The sequence below is a fragment of the Pogona vitticeps genome, chromosome 12, assembly GCF_051106095.1.
Source record: "Pogona vitticeps strain Pit_001003342236 chromosome 12, PviZW2.1, whole genome shotgun sequence".
Taxonomy (NCBI): Eukaryota; Metazoa; Chordata; class Lepidosauria; order Squamata; family Agamidae; genus Pogona; species Pogona vitticeps.
Genome location: NC_135794.1, coordinates 15,130,178 through 15,146,557, shown reverse-complemented (window position 1 = coordinate 15,146,557; position 16,380 = coordinate 15,130,178).

Genomic DNA, 16,380 nt, shown 5'->3' with positions numbered 1-16,380 from the left:
TCAGTCATTGGAAGGTAAACAAAAGTATAATCTGTAACTTTGCTGAAGCATGTGCCCATGATGAAATCCCACTGGTAGATGAAAACGGATTAATCACAGGGATTACATATTCCCCTAACAGCTAGCTTGACTCTTGGGTTAAATAATTAATTTACCATACCAAGTTGTTTCCGGGCATAAGCAGCATGTGGTCGTTCGTTCATTCGTTCGTTCGTTCGTTCGTTCGTTCGTTCGTTCGTTCTTTCTTTCTTTCTTTCTTTCTTTCTTTCTTTCTTTCTTTCTTTCTTTCTTTCTTTCTTTCTTTCTTTCTTTCTTTCTTTCTTTCTTTCTTGTAGTTCCTCAAATTCCACAGCTAGCATGGTGTTTCCCATTGATGGTTGATTGCTTTCTTCAGAAACAAGTTGTGAACGATGGATTTCCTACACTCTCAGGTGTCAGTGAGCACTGGAAACTTAAGAGATCAACGATCCCTTGGCACAGCAACCAAGGTGGACACCTAAGGAGGGAGAGCGCTTTAATAGCAGCACATCTTTCTTCCACCACCACAAGGCTCTTTGTACCTTAGTCTAAGAATGTGACCTGCTCAAATCCCATCCCCGTCACTCGGCCACCAGGAAATGGACCAACAAGTGCAAAACTGATAAAATGCTTGTTAGTAGGAGAATTAAAAGAAGAGCATCAAAGAAGTTAAAAATCAATTTCCTATTTAAAGGCTCTGAGTACCACAAGTGTTAGAGCAAATAATCCTAATTTAAACTGCCAAGGAACAGAATATAGTAATTGCAGCAAAATTCCTTACAGTTATTTCTCCCATACACATCCCAATTCTGAGCTCAGCTCTTATCTGGACGTCACTTCTTCTGCTATTCTGCAACCAGTTGTTACTGGAATAGAATGCAATGCCCAGCTGTCATGCAACCACCTTTCTAAATGCTGTCTACTCTCATTAGAACAGAGTCTCAGAATGGGATGCCCTCCAGATGTTGCTGGAATGCAATTCTCCCCAGTCCTAGCCAATAGCAGCAACAGTGAGGTATGACGAAAGCTGTCGTTCAGCAACGTCAGGGTGGTGGTGGCACAGGCTGCCCCATTCCTGTACTAGAAGGTTCTTAATAGGCAGGGAAATGATTGGAGAGCACGAGGTAGACAGGTCATCTGATCTATTTGAAATGTAGGTCATCTGTACTTAAAGAGGAAGAAAATTCAGCTACACATAAAGCTGCCTTACAAATTCATATTGTTCTCCCGTATGTTCAAGGAGGCCACGTAGGAGGTGGTAGATGCCAGGCCCAACACATTTGCTGCCTGGGGTGAAGGAGAAGATGGTATGCTCTCACTCCATGTCTAGAAGGCAGTCTAGCTGGACTGGCAGCTAAAACCTTGGCCAGCACTGGCACCAAGATAATATCTTCTACTGTGCCTGAGGGCTGCAGCATGCAAGCAAATGTAGTGGGCACAGGAAGGTCTCTCCTCAAAGGATTTGCCACCACTCCCTCACAAACCCTCTTGGACCTTGCCTTCTGCCATTGAAACACATACTGCAGTGCAGCAGCTGTAGCTCCAAAATACTGTAAAGCAAGTCCTTCTGAGACTCCCCCTTGAGGACCTTCCCTAGGCTGGGTTGAACTAGGTTGGTTGCCCTGATGCCTACTCACAAGGCAGATATTGGTGGCATTACATTTTTAGATGACCATCTTCCCTATGCTGGCTGGGGAATTGGGGGAGCTTAATTCGAAAAGGTAAATTCTGTAATGACTGAGTCAGGAACCTTTATCCCCACTTTTGTCAGTGCCAAAATGCGAGATCTCAACTGACCCTAATTTTATGTACAGTTACATAGCAAACTACTAAGTATCATGGATTTCAGTTCCAAGCAAACCTGATCAGGCTGCAGAAGTATTTCATTGTCTATGTGCACAATCTATCAATTCTGCAGTTTTGCAGCTTCAAATAATTTCCATGAGGATTATCCAGAAGAAGATCCCAGGAGGAACACCTTTGTGTCTTTTCTTTCTTTCTCCTTATTTATACACAAAAGATTCCTGTGTTGCTAATTGCCCTTACAGCTCTGAGCTAATCTCCTTGGGGTGGGGGGATATGAACATAATAAAACCACTAAATAATGAATAGTTAGTTTCTGCTACTCACAACGGGACTTAGGTACAGTACTTCCAACAAATGGAACTTTTTTTGGAAGTCTTATTTCCATTTCTGATCAGATTTTATTTACATTCCACATTTCACCTAATACAGGGATGCCAGGCAGCTTACAAAATGGTTCAAAAACAAAATCGAGTCCAGTTCTAATCGGGATTTGGAGACTAGCTATTATTATCTAAACCCACTCAGTTGGGGATAGTAAAATTATCAGGGATTATGGATATTCCAAAATAAAAAACAGCCAGGTTACAGCAGAAGCCTTTCAGTTTCTGACTTAACACTTTTAAATGTGTCTTTTTTCCATGTACATGCCTACAAGCAGCCTTCAGAGCTTACGAAAAGGCAAACAGTATTTATGTTCCATATTTATGCACTGTAACTGCTGAAGCTTCCACTGTGATCTGATGAAATACTGGTTGCTCATGGCCAGGCATACAACCAGTACCTTATCAGATCACAGCAGTTTCCAGAACAATTCAGTGTTCAAATTAATCTCTACTAACCTACCAAATTAGAGGTGGGGGGTTGTTTGTCACAGTACAGAGTCACTATGGCTTCTGCTCTGCCCAGTAAATTTTTAAATGCTCATTTAAATTTGGCTTCTACAAATATAACAGTCTCTTCCCTAGACAGCGTTGACTTTCAGATCCTTAAATTGTTTCACTGACCATTGATTCAGACTTTCTTCTGATGCAAGGGTTGGATCCTGTGCCTGAAATGTACTTTGTATGTATGCTCATCATATTGTTTATGACTTCCAGCATTTTGACTACAACCCCTATCATCCACCATGCTGACTGTGACTGATTAGAACTAGAATCCAGCAACACCCAGTGGGCCAGAGTTTGCCCACCATCACCATGATTTTTAACAGTCCAAAGCATAAAACCCCAGTAAGCCAGACAGAAAGGCAAGTATCTGAGGAACTATCACATGCGGTCTGGAAGAAGGATGTGGCCACTAATTTCCCCAAAATGCACCTCTCTTCCTTGGCCATGAAGGCTATTTCTTTCAGAATTGGGTTGCCATCATGCATCCTTAGCAAAAATGAAGCAATGAATGAAAATCTCATCAGCTGTTTGAGGGGAGCAATTGCTTCTCAAATGTATTAACCTTCAAGGGAGGAGGCTTTTTAAGGCAAAGCGTGTAAAACCTTGCCTGTTTTCTTCTGAGAGAGGAAAAATCAGATCTTTAGAGAAAAATATGCTGTCAGAGTGTTGTTCTGAAAATGCACCCATTCCCTCATTAATAAGTGTACCATATCTTTAATATCAAAGCACAGGTGATGAAACACAGTTTGTTTCTTGAAAGAGCAAATAACAGTTGACAATAATAGTAAGAGAAAACAAGAAGAGTTTCAGATTGCTTTTTCCTGTGGTTTGTTTTTCGTTCCATTCTTCCATAACAGAACTCTCTTTATGAATCACTTTATTCTTTTCAATAAGATACTGTCTATGCAATCAGCTATGATAAATGGCAAATAATTGTAAACCTGATATTGGTTTTCAATATTGAATTTATCATGCTGTCCTCTTAACACATATTAAATACTTTAAAGAATTTATATATTTGTTAGATCATTCTGAGATTCCCCTCCCCCATACGCAAAATTTATTGCTTTTCTAGTTTGGGGGAATCTAACAATAGACAGTATCATTAATAATGCTGAATAATGATCTAGCCCCCTTTGCTACTAATCTCTTTTTACTAATCCAAAGAACCCAAATCAAATAACATGTATTAGATTTAGGTGCTGAAACCAAAGGATCCAAAATAAAATGCAATTCCTGTTTTGAAGACTTGGTGGCTGGCTTCACTCGAGAGTTTTCGCCCAAAGAAAAAAAGGAAGAAACCTATGTTTCTAAAAGTGGTGCAGGCCCTGGAGGGTCTGGGGAGAGGAAACCAGCCCCTTCTTTGTCCACTCCATGTCTACACAGACATCAGCTCTACAGGATTTAAAATAGAGATCTTTCTAAATCCTACCTCACCTTCCACAGGCAAGTAACACACACCTCACCAAAGAGCCATTGGGAAGTCATGGGGCAGGCATATCAAATTCGACAGTGATCACAAGAATGTGTTACTGGGTTCCACAAGCAGTCTTACCCAAACATTGGCAGCTGTTTATTCTTTGAAATAAAAGAGAGTTGTGTAGTCATTACATAATCCAAATGCAAGAGTAGGTGATACCTTTATAGACCACTAAAAATAATTCATACTCGTACAATCTGCTAACTATCATGAATCAGGACATCCACCGTCACAAGCCTGACAAATTGACATCCTGATCCATGAAAGTTAGCAAATAGGTTTTTTTTTTAAAAAAGTGGTCTGTAAAGTTATCACCTACTCTTGCATTTGTTTATTCTTTGTTGAGCATAGTAGGAAAGCTTCTCTTGGAAGCACAAAAATTAGTCAAAAAAGAATACTAGCTGTGGAGGCTGTAGTAAAGTTGGACCAGTAGAAGACAATCATGGTGTGGTGGTGATTGAAGCTCAACCTTAGAGCAAGTGGGTTGGGAGATGCCTCAACAAAAGTCTCATTGGAAGGTTCTTAGCACGGCTAAATTAATTTTCCAGCATCAGCACCGAATGCCTCTCCAGCAGAAGCAACCAACCTACAAAAACATTTGGGCAGTAAGGTGGAAGACAGGCCGAGCTATCTGGAAAACATTTCAATCTCATCTGGCCATCTGACAGAGACAAAAGGACTATCCAGTCCAACCCCATTGCTGAAGCCAACATCCTTGACAAATGACCATCGTTCCGCTTATGACCCTCACAGAATTGTTTGAAAAGGGAGCCAGGACACTTGGAAAACTTCAGTCTGCAGTGTACTCATGCTTTGAAAATCATAGCAGCCTTCTTAAGAGGCTGGCGTTCCCGGACCTTGGAAACCCAAGTCAGGAATTGAGTCCAGGAGGCTAACATGGATTGTGTGTGCTCAGTCTGAGCTCAGACAGTTCCTTTTCAGGTACTGGAAGGTACCTGACAGGCAGCACAAATCCAGCCTTGGTGCAAATGCTGGGTGTTTAGTGCTTCGTTAGTAAATCAGTTTAGACTTCATTTTGACTAAACATTAGGAAATAACTATTAGGAGCTGTTTGACAGTGAAACTTGACAGCCTCAGAAATTTCTAAACAAAGGCTGGATGGCCATCTGTCAGCAATGATGTACTGTACTGTGATTTCATGGATTATAAGGATGGACTAGAATCTTTTTCTGTTGGAGAGAGTTAGAATTTGGTTACTCCCTTTTTGGTGCAGAGACAAGTGTGGAATACTAGCTTTGTCTCAATCCCTCTCTTCGAAAAGGAAAAATGATCAAACTGGATGCTTCTTGGTTAAAGGCAAAATAGCCTTTTACTTAAATCATGGCTTTCTTCGTGTGTGTGTGTGTAGATATAGATATATATAGATGATATATAGATACATATATAGATAGATATAGATATATAGATATAGATAGATAGTGTAGAGCTACATCTTTACATGTTTATCTTCAAGAAGTAGAAAATGGAGAAAAGAGAAAAGGCAGTTCACAAAGGAAGCAACAGGAAGGAGTGCAGGGGAGGGAATACCCTTTAAGTTTAGTGGCAAATAATAAACATGCCCCCCCCAGACACACAGCGTTAAAAAAAAGAAGCATGCAAGATTATTTATTTATTTATTTTATTTATTTAACTTATAGGCCGCCCACACTACCCGAAGGTCTCTGGGCGACATTATGTTGTTACAACACTCCCCTGGGGCCAGAGAGAGTTGATGGAGGAGAAAAGTTTGGTTATTAGATGAAATGCTTCATCAGGGATCCAGTGGCATTGTTTGGATCACACACAGCCATATGCATGGTGGAATGTACTCTCCCCCCAGTTGTTCTCCATCCAATGCCTTAGATTTTGATGCGGCCTACAAATGACTCCAGTTGCTGACACACAGAATGAACAATGGCAAAGGGATTTGCACGTGAAAAACCTTTTAAGCTTGGCTCTGTAGGCCTAACTTGGCAGGACATTGGAGTCATATTTGAAAAAGGATGCTTCATATTGCCGATTTTATTTTGAATGAAATGAGGTTGATTGGGTGAGAACTAAACATTCTCACTAGTGAACAATAAGAAGCAATATCTCATCCTTTTCCTGCCCCCTAAGAAGAGGCTGGAAAAGAATAGCGCAGAGGGACCCTCCAGGCAAAACGCGTCTTTGCTCCCTGACCCTCCCAACAGTGGCACGTCCTTTGAGTCCTGCCACTCTTGGGGGTGGAGGTGGGTCTGGAAATATGCAAGAAAGTGAAGGCAGGGCAGGTCGGATCTTAACCGTGTCCTTCACCTTCTCTAAGGACCAGAGTAAGGAGCTGTGAACTCACAAGGGCTGCCTAAAGAGAAGGTATGACCAGAGACCTGTTTGTTTCCTTGCTTGAAAGAGTTTCACATGTTTGTTGTGGATAAAAGCATCCTGGCTCCGCAGCAGCTGGACCGAGCAAAGTCCTCTTCTGACCAGCTGTTGCTCCACTCACATTGCCACTGCATAGTACTTTGAGTCTTCAAAGTACATTTTACATTTACATTTTATATAAGTGGAAGTGGTATTTAGGCTATTTTGAAGCTTGCTTCCTACTCCTACACACAGAGAGCAGATTGCCATTTCCCAAGCAGACAGGTTGTTTGAAAAGAAGCAGCATATAAGAGCAGTCTTAGTCCTACTGTGCCAGAACAATAGTTTATGATCATCTTTATTTCTGGTAAAGGCTGCTTCTGCTCCTCCTTTCCTGTTTGCTCCCCCAGGGCCCTGTCTTCTGCAGATCTTAAAACCTATTGTGGGCCCAGGCGACCCCTATTTCCATCCCTTCCTCTTCACTTTTGATCTACGTACCCTCAGACAAAAGGCAAGGATGAATGTTGCCAGGTAAACCATCTGTCTTCATTATGTTCTAGCATGGATTACAGTGTGGTGTTTTTTTCTCAGTACAAGAAAAAGTTACCAGAGCCAAAGCGGTCCATAAGAATATGAAATTCTCATGAATAACATAAAGTTAAGGGTGTAAGGTATGGGGATGGTTAGTGACCTGCCTTTCTATATCCTCTCTAGCTCCAGACCTAAGTGTCAGCTCTTGTTCAAATCATTGCCATCCATTCCAGCAGTGAACTTTTTGAAAGCCAGAATCCTTGCAATATGGCAAATAATTATATATGGAAATTATCAATATTATTTAATTCAGATTATTATTATAATTGCATGAGTGTGCACTGCATGCATGTGTGTATTTCTACTGAAAATCTTGTGGGATGAAAAAGCAAGAGATTTAGATGAAGATGGCTGACTTCTAGGTCAGTGTTCTATACTCCCTACAGCTACTGAAATAAATAAAGATGTTTCTAAGGCAAGATCAATGTTTTAGTACATGGTAGGGGGTTGTTTAAATGCACTCAGCTTCTAGAAAACAAGCCCAAAGAGTAGGATGCAAACGAAGAATGGGACTTCATTAATTGCTCTTCAGAGATCCTGTAGTGCAGTGGCTAGTCTGGACATAAGAGACAGCCTTAAACTACTCAGCTTCATAACTGTCTACCACAGCTGCCAGAATCCCCCAGCCAGTATGATCAGCAGTCATGTTTGTGGAGACATTCTGAAAGTGTAGTCAATAAAAGTAACTATTTCAGAAAAGGTACTTTTTCCATTAGTCTCCTGCGTACAGTTTCTGTGAAAAGAAAAAGAGAAAATTATATAAGCTACCCGAGACCCTTGAGATAACATTGAAATCTAAATATAGTCAGATAGAGTACTTGGTGGCAGGCAATGAAGATTGGACCCCAGCAGAATAAATTCCACAGCTACTAGTTTGCATTATTGAGAAAGGCTGGGAGGAGAATACATCAGGGCTGCGGGCCAACAGACACCTTTTGTCCCGAGAGACAACAGTAATATCTTTACTGCAAAGCTCTCTCCATTTTGCATTTGCATTGCTTGACATCAGTGCCAAACAATAATAAAAGCTGACTCACAAAAATAAAGACCACAAGAAAATCCTGCAAGTACATAATGGAAATGTTGTTACAGACTTTTGTGAGCATAAATAGTGTTCAAAATGAAATTGTCAAGGCCAGAATCTGCAATGCACCCAAAGCAAAGTTATTTTAATATTCAACAGGACCCCAACGAGTATGGATTTCTGCTGCCTTCTCTGGCCCAGTATTCGGTAATCTCCAGTTTTTTAATTATCTGGCACATGGGGAGCCATTCAATGTATGGAAGAGAATTGGGGAGAAAAAGAAAATGCAGAGAATGAAGAGAAACAGTAGTATTCTTAAATCATTGGAATGTAAACTAAGAATATGATCACATGGGCATACAGCTCATATTTTAGGCACCTTGTGGTGCAGCCCAGTGAGGGCTATTTCCTAGCAATCAAAATGTACAGAGAATAGTGCTCCAGGCCAACCTGATCCATGCCCAAGCTGAACCTTTTTGGTCCAGCAGTAGAGCCATGACTTCTGGGGACTGGGCTGGAGTGATCCCCCAACAGACAAAATGGTTGCTTTGAGGGAGATTATTCCCCACAGAATGACTCTTTCCAGTGCAATCAGATACAGTCATGTGAAAAAAGAAGTACACCCCCTTTGAATTCTATGGTTTTATGTATCAGGACATAATAAAAATCATTTGGTCCTTAGCAAGTCTGAAAATTAGGTAAATACAACTTCAGATGAACAACACATGACATATTACACTGTAATTTATTTAACCAAAAGAAAGCCAACATGGAGAAGGCATGTCTGAAAAACGAAGCAAACCCTTACTGCTTCCATAGGAATTAAGAGGCTACGCAGTAGCCAGGTGCTGCTAACCAAATGTTCATAGAGTCATAGAAAAGTGATGTTAGAAGGGGCCTACAAGGCCATCAAGTCCAACCTCCTGATCAGTGCAGGAATACAATCAAAGCATAATTGCCAGATGATTATTTACATTTTTCTTGAATGCCTCCAGGGTTGGGGCACTCACCAACTCCCAAGGTAACTGGTTCCACTGTTGTACTGCTCTAATAGTTAGGAAGTTTTTTCTGATATTCAACCAAATCTGGCTTCCTTTAACTTGAGCCCACTGTTGCATGTCCTGCACTCCGGGATGATTAAGAACAGATCTTGCCCCTCCTCTGTATGACAACCTTTCAAATATTGGAAAACTGCTATCATATCACCCCTCAGTCTTCTTTTCTCAAGGCTAAACATGCCCAATTCTTTCAGCCTTTTCTCATAAGGCTTGGTTTCCAGTCCTCTGATCATCTTTATTGTCCTCCTCTGAACTTGTTCCAATATGTTAGCATCCTTCTTGAAGTGTGGTTTTCCACAACTGGGCAAAATACTCAAGGTGAGGCCTAACCAGTGCTGAGAAGAAGGGGAATAGAACCTCGCAGGATTTGGAAACTGTATTTCTATTAATGCAGCCTAAAATAGCATTTGCCTTTTTTGTAGCCACATCACACTGTTGGCTCATACTTAGCTTGTGATCTATGACAATTCCAAGACAATTCCTTCTCGCCTGTAGTTTTACTGAGCCAAGTATCCCCCATCTTGTAACTTCGTGTTTAGTTTCTTTTTCTGAGGTGCAGTACTTTGTACTTACCCCTGTTGAATTTCATTCTGTTGCTTTCAGCCCATTGCTCCATCCTATCAAGGTCATTTTGAAGTTTGTTTCTGTCTTCTAGGGTATTAGCTATTCTGCCCAATTTTGTGTCATCTGCAAATCTGACAAGCACTCCCTGCACTCCCTCATTCAAGTACTTAATAAAAATATTGAAGAGCACCAGGCCCAGGACTGATCCTTGGGGTACCCCACTTGTTACCTCCTCCCAGTTAGAGAAGGACCCATTAATCTTCATCCTCTGAGTACTGTACGATTTTGTAGCTAATTGTGTATCCACCTGACACCGGATCTACCCAGCCCACACCTAGTTAGCTTGCTAATCAGGATATAATGGGGCACTTTGTCAAAAGCTTTGCTGAAGTCAAGATATACTATGTCTACAGCATTCCTTCTGTCTATCAGGAAGTGACCTGATCAAAAAACAAGATCAAATTAGTTTGGCAGAATTTATTCCTGACAAATCCATGTTGGCTTCTAATTATTATTCCATTGTTTTCTAGGTGCTTGACTTTATGATCTATTCCAGAATTTTGTCTGGGATTGATGTCAGACTGTCTGGCCTGCAGTTCGTAGGTTCCTCTTTTTTGCCCTTTTGGAAGATAGGGACAACATTAGCACTCTCTCCAATCCTCTGGCACCTCCCGGGTTTCCCATGATTTCAAGAAAATAATGGATAGCAGTTCTGAGAGTTCTTCAGTCAATTCCTTCAGTACTCTCAGATGCAGTTCATCCACCCCTGGAGATTTGAACTCGTTCAAGGTGGTAAGGTATTCCTTGACTATTTATCAATCTCCAGCTGCAATCCTGTCCCCACCGACTTGCACTTCCAATTTGTTTGGAAATTCATAGTCTATTCTATGGGAAAAGACTGAACTAAAATAGGAATTGAACACCTCTGCCTTTGTCCCTAGAGACAATTCTTGAGTGATCATCAGCAAGTGTGGCTACCTCTATGGTTATAAGGCCATTTTCAAACAATTTAAAGTGCATCATTCTACACTGCATCATTCTACAGTGAGGAAGATTATTCACAAGTGGAAAACATTCAAGAAAGTTAGCAGTCTTCCCAGAAGTAGGTGTCCAAGCAAATTCACCCCAAGGTCGGACTGTGTAATGCTCTGAGAAACTGCAAAAAAACAAACAAACAAAAAACAAGAGTTACATCTGACTCTACAGGCCTCAGTTAGCATGTTAAATGTTAAAATTCATGACAGTACCATTAGAAAAAGACTAAACAAGTATGGTTTATTTGGAAGGGTTGCCAGGGGAAAGCCTCTTCTCTCTAAAGAGAACATGGCCGTATAGCTTAGTTTTGCAAAGTTGCATCTGAGCAGACCACAAGACTTCCGTAACAATGTCCTTTGGACAAATGAGATCAAAGTGGAGATGTTTGGCCATAATGCACACTACCACATTTGGTGAAAACCAAACACAGCATATCATTACAAACACTTCATACCAACTGTCAAGCATGCTGGTGAAGGGGTGATAATTTGGGCCACAGGACCTGGGCACCTACCGGTCATTGAGTCAACCATCTACTACTCTCTATATCAAAGTATTCTAGAGTCAATGTGAGACCATCTGTCCAACGGCTAAAGCTTGGCCAAAACTAGATCATGCAACAGGACAATCATCCCAAGCACAGCACCAAATCTACAACAGAATAGCTGAAAAAGAAAATTAAGGTATTGCAATGGGCCACCTGAACCCAATGGAAATGCTGTGGTGGGAACTTAAAACAGCTGTGCATAAACAAATGCTAGCAAACTTCCATGAACTGAAGCAACAGTGTAAAGAAGAGTGGGCCAAAATTCCACCACAACAATTACTTCAAGTTATTGTGGCTAAAGGTGGTTCTACAAGCGACTGGATCATAAGGTGTACTTAATTTTTCACATATGGTTTCTCCATTTTGGCTTTATTTTTGTTAAATAAATCATGACATGGTATAATATGTCATGTTGTTCATCTGAAGTTGTATTTATCTAATTTTCAGACCTGCTAAGGACCAAATAATTTTAATTATGTCCTGATACGGAAAACAATAGAATTCAAAGAGGGTGTACTTTGTTTTTCACATGACTGTACACATTTTTCTTGAAGACTGATCGTACATTGAGATACTGAAAGTATATGCAAACCGTATCTGGAAGTCCTCCTGCACAATGATTTGCATTACTCTAATTCATTTTGAAAGGCCTTCTGCAGAAGAACAGGTGGATTGTGGCCAAAGAGCAGAATATTTCACAAGAGCATGCTTATTTGTGCACCCATCTAGAATTTATGCTCTGAACTCATGAGTTAACTCGTTAGATTATCAAGCCGGCTAATGATTCATTTATAATTAATCCTTAACAAATACATGCCTTTGGGTTTGTTTTTGACACTGACAAACAGTATGATCACAAAGATCACTTCATGAAAACGAAGCAAAACAAAAAAGGAATCTGGTTGCACATGAAAGACTATCACATTTATTATATCATGAGTTTTCATGTACTAGTGGGCTATATTCCACAAAAGCTTGTGCTATAATGAATTTGATAGGCTTTAAGGTGTCCTGGAGCTCTTTATCTAAATATTTTCATAACAGACTAACATAGAAACTAAAGCAAAATTTGTTTTGCTTATAAAATCAACATTAACATGCCTTCACTGTAAGGAAAGACTGATGCTCTTTCCATTTTCAGGGAGCTAAAGTTAAAAGGGACACACGCAAAGGCAGCCATTGTGATAATATAAACAATGGACAAAATTCTGTTGCTTATACTAGAATATACTCATTGAATCAATAGGAATTTGAATCAACTCCTTCATATGTTCCATTGATACAAATGGGCCTAGTCTAAAAATCTGACTTGCCATTATAAGGTAAGTCATAGTCAGAGTAGGCCCATTTAAATCAATGAAAATTATGCAGGAGTTGACTTACCAAATCCAAATTGATTTAGTGCGCTTACTTAATATTAATTACTATGCAAAACAGCAGGACTTGGGCCAATGTTTAAACAGAACTAAATCAGAATGTATGGAACTCTACCATTAATATGTGCATCTTTTTTGCCTTTTTGTTGTGTGTTCTTGGGATTTTGCCAGTATACTGTAAAGCTATCAAAGGCATCTCCCTCTGACTCTTAAGATAGGTTGTATTAAGTTATTACAAAACTATGCAAAAATGTTTTCATTTGAGAAACAAAACATGGAGAGGAGAGAGTTTTGCATGGACAGCCAATGGGCAGTGTACCAGGTGGAGGAAGAACATTTGGCTGCCATCCTGCCAAAGACACTTAGCTCAATGGATGACCTCGGGCAAGTATTTTGACCTTCATGTGCCTTAGCCACTTCAGCAAAGAGTCTGCCAAAATTTCAAAGCTTTACCTTCGGTGTAATGCCCAACCTGCTTCACCAAGAGGAAAAATCTTCTTTTAAAAAATCCAAGCAAAAGAACACTACTCATTCTCCTACCCTACCTTTTGAACAATTAGAAATCAAATCTGGGAATTTACTCCTGTAAGCTTCATCCTTGTAGTGGCTGACTGAATCATAGTTTCCCCCTGCATATTTAAAGGGTTGCTGGCACATACTATATTTTTATACCTTTTGAAAGAAACCACAAAGAGCAGATGGGAACTGTGTCTACTGTGCAAATGCAGAATAAATCAGAATTATGTTAACAAAAATTTCGAACTCTGCAAATGAGACATATTATGCAACAATGGCTGCATTAAATAGATTCCTTTTGCATAATTCGTTATTAATTCAAAGTCTAGGACAGTGGTTCTTAACGTGGGCAATAATGCTCCCCAGGGGGCGATTTCATTTTTCAGGGGGGCGGTAGAACGAAAAGGGGCAGTGTGGGGGCAAAAGAACAGAAGTGGGCGGTAGAGGGGCCCTGGAGCGAGCCAAACCTGTGAAGGTGACTGCAGCCGCAGTGCTGGCAGTAGATTCGATGCTGCTGCTGCCGCCAGATCATCCAGCTCTTTCTACCTGCCACGTCTCGCCTTTCTCCTTTAGGGGAGCACTGAGTGTGGATCAGGTAGAAGGAAAGGATCTCTTGGGTCCTCATCCTTTCCCCGTGAAGTGGTGCCTCGCACCCGGGTGGGGAGGGAGACAAGGTAGGTAGGTAGGTAGGTAGGTAGGTAGGTAGGTAGGTAGGTAGGTAGGTAGGTAGGTAGGTAGGTAGGTAGGTAGGTAGGTAGGTAGGAAGGAAGGAAGGAAGGAAGGAAGGAAGGAAGGAAGGAAGGAAGGAAGGAAGGAAGGAAGGAAGGAAGGAAGGATATCATCATCTCTGGGAGGGGGGCGATGATAACTTCCTCAATGGCTCAAGGGGGCGTTTCTTTCAAAAAGGTTAAGAACCACTGGTCTAGGATATCAAATAATTTGGGCATGCCTTTGGAAAGGACTGAGGAAAATAGAGACAAATATATAAAGACATATGGAAAGAGAGGAACTGGAGAGACTGAGCAGCTGCCGTTGTGAAAGGCATAAAGGAGGTCAAGCACTGTCCAGGGTGCTGAAACATCTTCATCACAGAATTGAATGGATAGACATATACAGTACATACATCACACACATATCATTGTGTGGTATTTTTCTTACATTTACATTTACCTGTTTTGTTAGCCAAAACAATTTTAGTTATGCATTTTAAAGTCTAAATAAATTACCCAAATAGATGCAACCACCAAACAGATGTAATTCCGGTTCTGTGTTTGCATTTTAAACCAAGATACTACAATTGCTAATAATTATTCCATATCAACAGAGACCAATTTATGCATTACAGATGTTCTAAATAAAATGATTTCATTTAAAAAGCAATCTCATTGTTTTTGTGTGTGTTTTGTTTTCAAAGAGCCGGGATAAAAAAGTTAAGTCTTAGAAACAAAATATGTGGACACCATCTACCATTCATAAATGGATTCCCCACTCCCATATTGTTTCCAATGCTCATTTCTTTGTGATTTCCAATAAAAGCAATATGCAATAAAGGTATTTAGAAAACATTTGCGATCCAGAGGGAGGGAGGAGTATTGGTTTGTGGATATGAAGTGTTTAATGATGCCTGCTACTAGTGGTTAAATGGCAAACAACCTATGGCCCTTCAGATGATACTGGATTACAATTCCTATCAGCCTGACTATAACCAACATAATAAAAAAGATGGTAGGGGTTGCAATCCAATAACACACAGCAGACCACAAGTTGCTCACCTGTGGTATTAAGAAATAGGTGGGATTTGGGTTTCACACCTAATTTGAGTGGATCCACATTTTGTGAGTAGCCTTTCTGCTATGAAATGCTATTTAGAAATCTGTACCCCTACTATTGACTGCTTGGCTTGGAGGATTTCTTGAATCAATTTCAATGCTTCGGCATGTATTAAAATGTCCACCTAAAAATGCAAGAATGTGCCCTCACTGTCACATTCTTGAGCTGTGATGCTGAGGTGAAACTGATGAATTCCTTTTTAGCCACCTATCATGAGAAATTAAATAAGGAGGCAATCGACCTCCACTGAACTCTTCCCAGTTGTCATTTGCTGTACAAATGAGATAGGAAGAGTTTACCTTGGGGACTCAAGGATGTGCATTAAAATTCAAGAGAAAAATATAATAATTAACCAGCAGCCTTCCCCATGAAACCTAGTAAATTCGGTTCTGATTCCACAATAGTTAACTTGAACAATGAGATACTGGAACAAAGTTACATCCCCACTGGGGGAGACTCACATCCAGCAGTATACTAAATCATTCTGCGTTTTACAGCCAAAATACACACCAAGGTAAATCTGTACCCACTAGATGCTGTGGGACTGCAACTCTCATGATTTGTGATCATTAACCATATTGGTTGAGAATCTAGCAAATCTGATAGGCCACATGTCTCAGCTAGATGCTCTCCTCCTCACATGCTAGAGAGAATCAGGTAAGTAAGATCTGGATAGCGTTGAATCCAATTTCTCTGCAGCCCTGAAGCTTTTGGTCATCATGGCCTGTAATCAACCTGCAACCTAATCTACCAAGTAGAGAAGTAAATTGTCTAGTGTATAATCACAATTGGTGTTACCCCAGTTCTAATTTTCAGTCAATCCCTGGGTGATCCAGGACCAGTTAACATTCTTTAGCCTAGGCTAGCAGGCAGGTTGGGAGGAAAGATTGGAAAATAAAAAGTCATTTTATGTATGGGGCTGCTGGATAGCTCAGTTTAGGTATTAGAGGTTAGGAGTTTGGTTACCACTATCTTTCCATGACAGGAATCAGACTCAATGATCGATAGGGTTCCTTGCAGTTCTATGATGATGATAAATAAAACCATAGTGTAGTGAGTGTGGATAGCAGTGTAATTTTACTGGTGGTAATATAAGAAATGTTCATTAAACTAAATTTTAATCTCTCTCAATTCAGTTGCACTTCAGGAAACTAAAAATTAAAATGAACTGGGCACATCATGAGAAGACATAATTCTCTAGAAAAGAAAATAATGCTGGGAAAGGTTGAAGGCATTAGGAAAAGAGGAGGACCGAATACAAGATGGATTGACTCCCTAAAGGAATCTACAGGCTTGAGTTTGCAAGAG